A 12999-nucleotide genomic window follows, 5' to 3' on the forward strand; every position below is an offset into this window, starting at 1 on the left:
AACAAAAGCAGAAATAAAACACCACATTGCAATTAAGTAGCTTTCCTATAAATAAACACATTCCAAGCAATCCAGGATCACCATGGTGTTCAATCACCAGGAATATAAAAACCAGTGGCATGGCAGTGCCCGACTTGCAGCCTCCGATTCATCGCTCATCAGATGTCCATCAAATGTCTATTCTATATCTGAAGACACAAGCAATGGAAATACTACAGCCTCACACATGACTCAGACATTACTTTCTAACTGTCATTCTCAAAAGGCATCAGGCAGGCACACACACCTTTTCAAAAAAATCTCCTGAGCATCATTCCGCAGATTCCGAGGGACTAGTATCAAATCTTTTTCCCTACTTCATTGGAGGGGGAGTGAAGACCTACTTTGCTACAATGATGAGCCGTTGGGGACTTTTGATCAATTTAAACCAGTCTTAACATCCCCCCTCCCATGCCTCAGAAGGTCCATATGACATTCTAAATAGGGGCACTTTGCTACTCATACTGTAGTGGTTTGACACATTTAATAAAATTGTTTCAAATTGTAGAATTTCTTTCATGTACCTGGGTCAGTGACAAATAGACAACTAGGATCTGTTGGGAGTCTACGGAGCACTGCAGAGCTAGGTGGACCCACAGGGAGAAGCTGGTAAACCTAGGAATTAACATATCAAAGGTACTATTAGGGAAATACCCATTCTTGCTAAGGCTGTATCAACACAAATTGCCCCAGGGCCCAGATACTGTTTGCAGACAGGGATAACAATTAAGCATGGGCTTGGTTAATGTAAAGGGACCCAAATCAAATACAGTAGCCAAGAGGCTTAGTACAACATGAGTTGCGACTGACACAACAATAGCAGTCTCCTGACCAAACACATGGATGATCTTATGGAAGGAGAGTGGCTAGTACAATTGCTGTTGCGGAGGACAAAGCAATGTCCATAGCAAAACCGTGCGCAAAAAGAAAACATTTGACGACAGTGGCCTCAAATGTTCTGGAACGAACCTAAAAAATGTATGCAGCCAAGCAAAATGTCTGTTATTAAGTACTTCTCGATCGAAGTAACTTGGTGAAGAATTAGAGCGGATGAAGACTGAGGGGGGAAGTTCCAGTGATCTAACAACTATAAATTATCACTGCGGTAATGTCGCTGTCATAGCGCAGTAACTGGGTGCTCCTGACTGATGTGAACTCATAGCCAAACACTCAGGATGTTTTTTCCAGGGAACCTGGGACAAAAAGTCAGCCCATAAAGCGGGTATGCAGCCTTTAGTATTTCAGCAGTAAGAGACAGACCCTCAGTGAGGCTAATCATTTGGGTGAGTATTAAATGGAACTCCAGGGTCAGGGAAATGAACTTTCCCTGAACAAACAAAGCTACTTTTACCTTTCAAATCAGGCAAGCGTCGAATGCTTTTTAATATCTATATTAGGAGTTCAAAATCTGTTGAATCACCCACATTAGACTTTCTTGATGCCAGCCTACATGTGTTTCTAAAGGACAGGGATGGCAAAAATAGGCTGTACATGGTGGATCTAACACCACATTTGAACCAAGGAGCGATTACACAGCTACTTGTAAAGACCAAGAGCAGGCATGAGACATCCCTGGTAAGGACATTAAAAATCACTCTTGTATAGGATGCCAATTACCCCTGCTAACATTAAGGTATAGCTTACAATCCGGTTAGGCTCCAGTAAGGAAATATTGCTATGGTTTGCTGGGAACCATCTGGAGAGACAACAAAAAACATTCCCTGTGAATAAAGGTATCCACCAAGGCTGCTCAGTGTGCCTTCTGCTGTTTTCTTTGTACGTAAATCAGGTAGTATAGGCAGTCAGAGCATGCTCAAATGATGCCCAATTGTTATGTGGGACCAAGGCTGTAACTCTTCTGTTTTCCAATGATGCCCCCTATGATTCTGAGAGAACCATGTGGCCTTCAGAATTTACTATATACATTTGATGAGTTCTGCAGTGTAATGTGCTTTGTTATCAACACTGTGAAAACCAAGTTGATGATGTTTACATCACACAAATGTTTTAAGAATAGTTTTAAGTTGGTTAGCTCTCCCTTCGAACAGGAATATGAATGTACGGTTTTGGGCATTGTGGAAGCTTCTGATATAAAAAAGAAAAAAAATAACAAAAATGAGAAACTGCCTCGCATAAAGAGCAGTGTAACCATACATTTTGCATGGGATAAGGGTGGACATCAGATATACCCTGCCCTTGATGTTTACACATCCCAATGCCAGAACATTGTGCTTAAAGGAGCAGAAATATGGAACTATTCCTGTATCGTACAACTATCATCTTGTGTAAAACGTTTTTTAAAACCCTTGGGGATACTACATTTCAGCAGTCCCGCAACACCTTTGTTTTTGGACCTTAGGATGATAAACATCCCCTCACTTTCTGAGTTAAGACCACTCTTGTATTGGACTATAATGTGGAGGATACTTGAGTTAAACAACTACAGGGAGGACCTGCAAAATGTTTTACACTTTTTGGGTGGTAGATCATTTGGTTGGCCTGAGGCTCGTCCATCTCTTGCTCTGGCAGATAGGTTTGCCACGTCTCTGATACTCACCTGCGTTCATCACCATTAACACAGCTTTGGAGAACAAATCCACACACAAACAAGTGTTGGCAAAGACCATAGGTCTCGCCCATGTGAGAGCTATTGGCTGTGACAAAGGGGGTTATTCTAACTTTGGAGGAGGTGTTAATCCGTCCCAAAAGTGACGGAAAAGTGACGGATTTACCACCAGCCGTATTACGAGTCCATTATATCCTATGGAACTCGCAATACGGCTGGTGGTATATCCGTCACTTTACCGTCACTTTTGGGACGGATTAACACTCCTCCAAAGTTAGAATAACCCCCAAAGTCTTTTCGCCATGTTGTACAGCAGCGCAGCATGGCTGAAAATTACAACAAAAGCGCTATGACACGGCCAGCGCTGGCCACGTCATATAGCTTCTTTAATTATGGTGGGTGTAGGGGCAATACAGACAATGGGAGAGAGGCCGGGAGGGAATAAGCACATGGACAATAGTAGGGTGGGACGGTTGAAGAGAACAAACAACATAGACAAAGGGAAGGTTGGAGGTAAGAGGCAACATGGAGATTGGGAGGTAGAAGAACAGAGACAAGTGGAGGACAGGAGGTGAGTTGGAAGATGTAACATGGAAAACAAAGAAGCAACACTGACCAACAGGAGGGTGGGGGGAAGGAGCAACGAGGATGGGACATTAGAGGCAACACAGACAACAAGAGGGTGAGAGAGAAGAAGCAGCATGAAAAATGGGGTGGGTGGGCAAGAAGAAACAGAGAAGAAGGATGGTGTAACAAGCAACAACAAAATGCCAGGGGAAAAAGAAAACAAATAGTGCCTCAATCACAGAGCGAGCACCGAAAGAACACTAATCATCATGAAACAATCAATGCTTGGTTCATTGTCCACAGAAAGAAGAAACAAAACCCAGCACGCACCTACCAGTTAGGAGGCAGCAAATAAGAGTGACAAGGAAGCCAACGAACAGTAATCAATGTGTGGGCTTCAAGCCCCTTTCTGTAAACAAAATTTCTCACAAGCGACAGAAATATAGCTTTAGGAAATGCTGCTTTCAGAGCCCCATGGGGAGTCAACAGAGATTTTTCTTAACTCGCAAATGTACACACCTGCTTGAGCCCTGTTTGGATGAGTTGGAACCAGTGGCAGCTAAGGTTTTGTATTTTAAGCTTAGGGTTGCTATGTTGCCTTTAATATATTTCACCAATAAGTGGTTGCTGCACACAGCCACACAAACCAATGTTACAGCTGCCCCTTCTGAATCGAAGATAAGACCAACTTATAGTTAATGTGTATGTCATTCTGTGGGCCAAAGGCGTTCAGCAATTGTTGAGAGATATGGGCACTTTGAATTTGCGGTCGCGGATGGGGCTGATAAAGACTGATACCTCAAGAACTGTATAAAGTTTGTGCAGTCCCAGTCATGAACGTCAATTCACCAAAATGCCAGGGGTAGTGGAAGTGACATCACACACCCTTTGACCTTCACTTTCACTCACACACACATACTTCCACATGCACACAAATTCACACTTGTAGTGTCGGCGCACTACACTGTCTGAGTGGGGCGCTAACACAGGAATAACAATCTGACACGAGGTATGTATTAACGTGGCGTCAGTGGCTTCTGTTCATCGCCTTGTATCATCAGACCCCAGCCCACTGGCCACACTTTATTTTATAAACTTCAACATGTGACGCCAGGTCAAACACATTCAAATACAAACAGGAAGGGGAGTCAAGCAGCTCCCCTTGGATTAAATTTTTACTGATAATGGTAGTGCCCCGTGACCAGTTACGTCACTGGAGCGACACTGCATTCCTCCCCAAGACAAATAACATGAGGTAACTGAGGATCACGAGCTAGGTGGAGCATCAGTTCACACCAGATGGTCTCGCAAACTCTAAGATGGAGCTAGATTGCCACGTAACCTGTATTTAGTACGAGTAGATCTGTCTGTCCATGGATATCGCTCTGGGACACCAGCAGGTGTCAAACTAGTTGCAGCTGGTTCAGGATTTGCACTGGACATTGACTGAGAGGTTGAGAGACTGTCGTCTGAGTCAGGCATGAACATCTGATCAATATCAGCCAACAGCGGGTCAGATTCTTCGCCACTGTGTGGCTGTGGGGGATGAAATCTCTTGAACATGGAAATGTTCCACGTGACGGTGGAAGTCCCTCGCTGGGCCACAACCATGGATCCACACCTGCGCACAATGCTCCAGGGATTTTTTCTCAAATGGCAGGCGGAACTTACTTCCAGGAAAGTGTTCCTTTAGCAGCACCACATCTCCAACGTGTAAGTCTGAAGCTCTTGCATTACGCTTACGGCTGGCTTTTCGATTCACACTGACACGTCTCTGGTAGACCTGACAATCATCAGCGGCTCCAGGTATCCACTGCCGGTGATGAGGAATGGAATCCACCACTGCTCAACCTAAGGAGAAATACCCTGGAGCCTTGCCAGTAGTGGAATGGGGAGTCTTTTGGTAGTTCTGCAAAAAGGAAGATATGGCATATTCACTTGACTGTCCACTTGCTGCAGCAATTCGTACCACTTTGCTTAATGTCATCATGAATCTTTCAACCTCCCCATTCGCCTGGGGCTATTGCGGTGTGATCCGTCGGTGTTGGATGCCAGTGGTCTCAAAGTGATAAACAAATTCCTTACTCTGAAATAGGGGGCCATTGTCAATTTTTATTTCAGAGATAAGGACATGAGTGGCCAGGATCTTCTCAATCTGGGGAATCACGACCTCAGCTGTGAGATCGGGATGATCTCCACTTCGGGATATTTGGAGAAATCATCACTATGGTGTACTGGCCACCAGGTAGACTCCCAAAATCAAGACTGGTGGCTGAAACCCATGATTGTCGTGGACCTGGTTCCTTCTCAACAGGGAGAGGCCAGCTCGGTTCCCCAGAGGCTTGACACCATTCGCACAACCGCACAGTGTTCTCGACTTACTCATCCATTAGGGGAAACCACACCTTAGTCTGCAGTCGACTCTTAGTTTTCACCATGCCTTGTTGTCCAATGTGTGCCAACTGTACCACCCGGTCAGTGAAGGAGAACGGAATTAATAACCGGTAGCCTCGCAGCCAGCACCCATCAGGGTCCACTGATAGTTCATTGCGAACATGGTACAAGCTCTCCATTATACGCTTGGAGGTGGGTGTGAGAGAGGGTAGTTGCTGCCTCACAGCCTGCCAATGATTGGAACGGATCGCCTGCAAAGCTTTTTGAAGGCAGTCATCTTGCACGGTACCTTACATACTCCTCGGTTTCATTAGCTTCGTGGATTTTGCTGGCGGTGGCAGCTCGCGGATGACGAGACAAGTAGTCAGACGGATTATCTGACCCCGTCCAGTATTCCAAACGACATCTATAGTCCTGCAATTGGAGCATCCAATTTTCTCTCCACGGCGAGGGTTTCGACACAGTCCGGTTGAAGAGGGGAATGAGGGGCTTATGGTTGTGGTGAGGAGGAACGGTGGGCCATACACGTAAAGGTGAAAATGTTTGCAGCCCCAGTGCACAGCTATGGCCTCTTTCTCAATTTGCGAATACTGTTGCTCGTTGTCAGTCAATGACCGGCTCGCAAATGCCACTGGTGATCACTCATCATTGTCTTGTTTTTGGAGCAGCACGAGCCCTAGGCCTTTTGGGCCAGCATCAACTGCAATTTCCGTGTCTTTGTGGGGATCAAAATATTGTAGAATAGTGTAACTGGATAAGGCATCCTGGGTGGCTTCAAACTCAGTTTGTTGGGCTGACCCCCATGTCCAAGATTCTGAAGACTTCATCAGGTTTCTGAGTGGCTGTGTCAACGTGGAAAGGTCCTTAATGAAACGGACACAGTAGCTGACCATTCGGAGAAAGCTTCGGACTTCAGTCACATTGGTGGGGGGGGGCATTCTTAATGTCTTGCACCTTCTCGGGATCTGGTGACATGGCATCGGCTGAGATCACATATCCCAAAAACTGGATCCTGTTGGTGAGAAACTCACACTTTTAGCGGTGAAGTGGTAGGCCGGATTCTTTGATTCAGTGTAACACGCTCTTGAGCCTGGCATTATGCTCTGGGAGGGTCTCTGCATGGATTAAGATGTCATCACTGACGTTGATAGTGCCAGGCAGATCTGCTAAAAGTTTGTGAATTACATTTTGGAAAACCTCTGCAGTGCTAGAGATGCCGAAATTCAGTCTTTTGTAGTGCCTTAACCCTACATGCATTGAAAATGTTGTTACATAGCGTGACTCCTTTGCTAGAACAAACTGGTGGTACCCTGAGTGCAAGTCCAGCTTGGAGAACCAACAGGTTCCGCTTAGTTCACCTACCAAGTCAAGTCATCGATCATGGGTGGTCAGATGTCTTTTGTGCTTGATAGCGACGTTGGGGAGACGTACTTCCCCTGGCTGTTTGGGCCTCCATGCGACCACTATCAGAGATACCCACGCTGTGGGCCCTGCGACTCGTTCTATGATGCCAGCTGCTTCAAGTTTGCCAACTCTTTCTCCACCTGTTTTCTGAGGTTAAAAACAATGCGTCGTGCTGGAGCGCCACTGGCTGCACAGTCTTATCAACGTGTAGTTTTACCTCTCTATGATGCAAACAGCCTATACCTTCAAACACGTCGCGTAACTGGTGAAAGAATTCAGTCACTGACTCTTGATGTATGCCAAAAGCAAAGGTGACGACACCCAAATCTTCTGCTGTTTGGCACCCTAATAGCATCTCATGCCCTTCTTCAGCCACATATTCTTGTGCGTGGACCGACCACGATCCATACACAATGGATGTCTGGAATCTGCCTTAAATGGCGAGTGGCATATTCTGGCCATATGCGTACACTTTTAACTTTGCTGCCTCTAAGGTGGGTGCCGGAACCATCTGGTGCTATACATCGGCAGCCAAAATGTTTATGGAGGCACCAGTGTCAACAACAGCAATGGTTGGATGGGCGCCTACCTTGATCTGGCACCGTGGCAGTTTCTTGGACGACTGGGCCACATTGCCTATGGTGAACAAGGATTGGATGACATGTTCCTCAGCATCATCGCCATCCATGTCACTGCCTCACTCGGACCTGCTTGTGATGGCTTTTACAGAGGCGTTCCCTGGTCATGGTTTGCTCAATCTGCATACTTTCACAAACTGATTCCCGCAGCCTGCGCATTTCTTTCCTCAGGTGGGGCAGTCACTTGCTCAGTGTGATGGTCCACCACAATACCCACACGGCTTTGATGGAGGCCTGCTGTTGACTGGTTCTTCCTTGAGTGGTCTTTGGAGTGCTGCCTCGATATGTGAGGCTCAAGCCTTGGGTAACTCTTTAGTGTGTCCCATTGTGAGGATGTCAGTTAGGGACCTCCCAGACTCCTCAAGGATTCTCTGTCGCAGCTTTGCTGATGCGCACCCCTGAATCACTTGGCCTCTGATCTCTTTAACCCTATATCTGTGAACCCATAATGCTGACTAGGTCCTTGGGCCTTATATGGAATGAATTGATCGATTCTTCTGCTTGCTGTCTGCCTTGCCTGAACACAAAGCGTTCATAGTCTGTGTTTGCCATAGGTTCAAAATGCATGGTTAGGGCAGCTATCAGGGTTAAATGCATTTTGGGGGTAGCCTCCATGAGGTTCTTGGATAATTTGACAATGTATTTTCTCCCGAGGTGAAAAATCATAGCTCTCTTCTGTGCATTTTCTACTTTGGTGGCCTCAAAAAATAGTAGGACTCTGTCAGCCCAGCCCTTCCATCGCTGGGCTTGTGCAGACGGGGCCCCTTCAACGACAAAAGGCTCAACTGAAGGGATGATAGACATGTTGAGTCCAAGCAGGCAATGTATGACGTGGCTTTCTCTTGTTTGCAAATGGCGAGGTGCGGAGACACTTGCTTCAATCTCACAGTACTTCTGCCACTCGCAGTTTGAAACAAGCACTTCTTGTTCTGTTGTGCTGCGCCCTCTGGGTGGTCTATGTGGTATGTTCTCTAACTCGAATGTGATATTTAGTTGTACAATATTTAGCATCTAGTGTTTTTAAGCATATATTTTTTTTTTGGGGGGGGGGATTTTTGTTTTTCTTCCCCAGTGATGTGCAGCACTGTGGTATCTGGATTGTAATAACTAAGGCTTATTCTTTCTGTCCTTTTCTTCTTCTTTTTTTTTTTGTACTTGTGTGCCCTTGAAACAATCACAGTACCTTCTGGGGGAGCAAACAGGGCAGGATGAAGAAGTTTCAGCTGTCCTTACATAACTTCTAGTTCCAGCATGCCTGTCTCACCGAGAGGCAGCGTGTGACAACGTGGCTCAGGCTTTGGAGCTGACTAGGGGGATGTGGGGCCTGGGATGCAGGCGGGCGTGCTTGAGCACATGGTGAATCAACGCACTCCGCTCTTCAGGGCCGGCTCTGAGTGTTTCTGATGGGTTGACAGGGGATTCCGAAGCCTCCGACGGTCAGACTTCGGGAGAGGCGTCGCCATGGGAATGCATGTGGCACGAGCGCCGCATGTGAACTGCGACCGCCACGGCGTGTTGAACCACTGTAAGGGTGTGACTCCCTCGTCCCCAGAATGTAGTGTCGGCGCACTACTCTGTCTGCACCGGCGCTAGCGCAGGAATAACACGCTGGCACAGGGTATGAATTAACCCCGCCTTGTATCATCTGAACCCCGCCCACTGGCCACACTTTATTTTATAAACTTCAACACATGACCGCCAGGTCAAACACATTCAAAAACAGTTACGTCACTGGCGCCACACTACAACACTCTCACATAAACACACTCTCACCCGCAAGCACGCACAGAACTTACACTTAAAAACATTTTTACGGACCTCAACTATCATAGAAGGCCATATTCAAGCTAACTGTACCTCATTTTTATTACACTAATAGTGAATAATATGCTATAATTTACGATTACTGTAATAAAGATTGGCAGAAAACAAAGAGAGCGGAGACCAAACTAAACGAGCTGCCACTGTGTTCCTGGCACTGACTTTGCCACCTCTGAAGTCAGGGGTCACAAATGCAGTGCCAGGGGTCGCAAAGGATAAGCCAAGGGTCGCAGCTGCGACCCCTAAATGACATCCATGGGTCTTAGTCTTTTTCCTGGTCACCTAGACAACTGGACGCCGTTTCATTGATTAACGATTAAGGTGTTTTTAAATGTATTCTTTTTATATCCATTTTTTTGATAATCTGTTGTAATGCTTTTTTACGTTTTTTATAGATTTTAATCCGAGCTAAATTTAAACTGATCTGATTTGTGGAGAAGAAAAAAATATGCAATTGTACATAGGTGCTGGCTTCCCCAGTGTGGATTTGCACTGTGCATGCAGTTGTGCATTGTGGGAATACACGCATCAGGAAATGTCACATTACTTTCCCAGAATAACACCTTTCAATAAAATAAAAAAAAGGCAAAAGTGGAATCCAACTGGAGAGGAATTCTTTCAATGCACTTTTGCACTTTTGTGTGATCAGACCCTTTACGTATTTTACATTTGAATTTTCGACTTAGAACTCCAAATAACAGTAAATTGAAGCTTGAAATTGGGTCATCAAGACGCAAAGAATAAGGAAAGCGTGCAACAAATGGCTCAGTTTAATAACCTGTGAAAAAGGCTCTGTATCGAAGTAGACTGAAGCAACAGGAATAGTGTAAATCTAAAACTTGTTCGATAAGCCTTGTGCTGTCTCTTAAGACTTGAGGTGTTTCTAAAGGTTCTATGCAGTTTGTTGGCATTTACTTTCTTTCGTCAAAGAATAAAGTAAAGCAGAAAGCTGCAAGAGTGAGCTGAAAGGGCAGGGAGTGCCTGTAAATGGACTAAAGAGGCCCGAGGTGGTTTTAGGATTACAATGCCTCGGTATTCCGTGTTCGCACATTTAATTACAGCAGCGTGTTTCAGAGGAGAACTTTGGGCACCAGCACGTTTTATATTTACAAATTAAGCCGTGTTCTGACCCAAAAGCTGTGAGTGTTGGCTGAGAGAACGTCCATATTGTGACAGTGAAGAACCGTGTGCTAAAGTCACTGTCGGTTCATTGAGACAGAAATGTGCAGGTAGATACTACAGGACATATGCAAGGCTCTCCTCCAACCCACCCAGCTTCATACATAGTGACAGATAAAGAAAGCAACAGTTGTTCATTGGCTCCTTGCCTTTCAAGTTGTATTTTCTGTATTACCATAAAGATCATGTTTACTGTATAATGAAGGACTTTTACAAGTTTTCAACTATATATGTTTCATCTGTGTGTTGCTGACACTGCAGAATTAATGGGAACAATCTGTAGTGATGCTCATAACTATTTGGAAGACGCTAAAGCTTTTCTATGAACAATAATTAGAAGCCTACAAGGGCCTCTGACAGTGGATCACCTAATCAAAATGCTGGCACTGAGTCCTGCCCTTTACCTGCATTCTGTGTGCAGAGTGAGGGTGATGCAGGCACTTAGAGCAGAATGAGATGGCTGGACTATGTGTCTCCTCTGCTGACAAGGGGGCGGCTGCTAATAGGCTTATTGTCCGCATGCTGTTGAGCGTCAATAGTCGTCAACGCCTCCTCGCTTTACCCTCAGGCCCATAATTATGTGCTGGGCAGTTAATAGCAGTTAACATCCGCTGTAGAGAGCACTCACCGCAGCTAAAGCTCACAGTAGATGGCAATAGCATTTAATAAGAGTCATTGTTATTGAATACATTAGGTGATCCATCCCTGAAGTGTGGATGAAATCCTAATTGTTTTGTAAAGTTTGTGCAACCCCCTTACATAGGTTTAAACAATGAATTAATCCACAGTAATTAATTAACATAAAACGGTTGCATCCATACTTCCTGTTTCAACAAAATGTATTAGAATTACCAAGTCATAGTGATTTGAAAAGCCTCTGTGTTAATTCTTTCCACAATGGATTTGGCATCTCCCAGGCTCAAGTCAGAAGTGCAGTATTAAGTGCTGTAAAGATTGCGCTTATTATTAATAGTGATATTGTTAATCAACCCACCTTCAGGAAATTCTCTTGAATACGTGCAGCGGGATTGGTTACTATGGCTCACGGAATGAACATTGGAGTCTTTGGGTGTGCAAACATCTTGGATTCAACCTCAGGCTCCACTGAAGGGAATTCCCTCTTGCCCTTTGGGTCTTTACTCTGGACTACTGGACTTTGCTACTGTCTCTTGGCTCTCAGTGCTCCGAGCACAGCAGGGAGTGCTCTCTCCGTGCTCAACTGCCCCCTCTATGCAACCCCCTCCTCTCCTCTCTTTGGCGTTTTTTACGTCTTTCAAGAGGACCTGGAGTGTGGCTGGAGGTAGAGGTTCTGCACCAATATTAGGATCAGGTTAAGGGAGAGAGAGTCAAACAGTAAAATGGTGTGGAGAAGCCTGTGACAATGCCTGGCAAGAAGATTTTTTTTTAGAATTTTGAATATCCTTGATCAATTTCACATTTGGTGCCTAAAATAGTCATTCCTACAGGTACCTCACACTCATACTATAAATCTATATGGTGTGAGGAAAGCGACTCCGACAGTGTAACATTAGCTGGCACCGAATCAAGGCGCCAGAGCACGGACACAGTATAACAAGTCAACAAGAGTTAACATTTCAAAAACAGTTGTAAAGCTCCCTGACCATAACTTGGCTGTATTTTCCCAGCAACATGGATTTGGATTTGCTGCTGAGGTGAACCCTGCTTGTACTGGTGATGTCCCAGAGGGTTTTGAGACGGTCTGCTAAGATCTCTTGAAGTCTCTTGAAGTCGGTTTTTCAGATATGTCAAAGGCAAATAGCGCTGCTACTGGCTGTCATGGTCTGCGCTGAGTCCTAACAATATTTAACTACAGTGATGCAAAACTGGACAGTGCAATTCCCATTTAATGAAATTAGAGAAAAGTTCAAGTCACAAAAGCAAAGATTCCTAATGAAATGTGTGTTGGGAAGTGATTTGACTGATTCACTTAAGCGCAAGGCACAGATTCATACAGCTTAAATATCCGCACACAGCAGCACATAGGGCGTGATTAGGCTGTCTCTCAGCAGGTTAGGTCTGTAAATGTGGTCTCATTTGGCATGGCGGTGCAGCCATGCACATGGCTACTTGATGAACAGGCTGTTTAGCGGTTTGTTGAGGAGGCAATGCATGGCAAACCTGGCGTGGAGTTTTAGAAGACTGAGCTAAACTGAGGAGACCGCACAGAGTTGCATTAGGCTAGAACAACCCACATTTATGTCCAACTCACCATATGTTTTTAGGCCTTGCTGGCTGATGGCTTTGTTAGGACTTACAACACGAAGTGCAGGTAGTGTATACTTTTACCAAACCTGATGGTGTGTTAATGGTGGTGCGCATGCATTTTATGTTTAAAGCTGCTTGTTTGCATTAATGTTAGAAATTAAGAAA

The sequence above is a fragment of the Pleurodeles waltl genome, chromosome 4_1 (genome assembly GCF_031143425.1).
Source record: "Pleurodeles waltl isolate 20211129_DDA chromosome 4_1, aPleWal1.hap1.20221129, whole genome shotgun sequence".
Lineage (NCBI taxonomy): Eukaryota > Metazoa > Chordata > Amphibia > Caudata > Salamandridae > Pleurodeles > Pleurodeles waltl.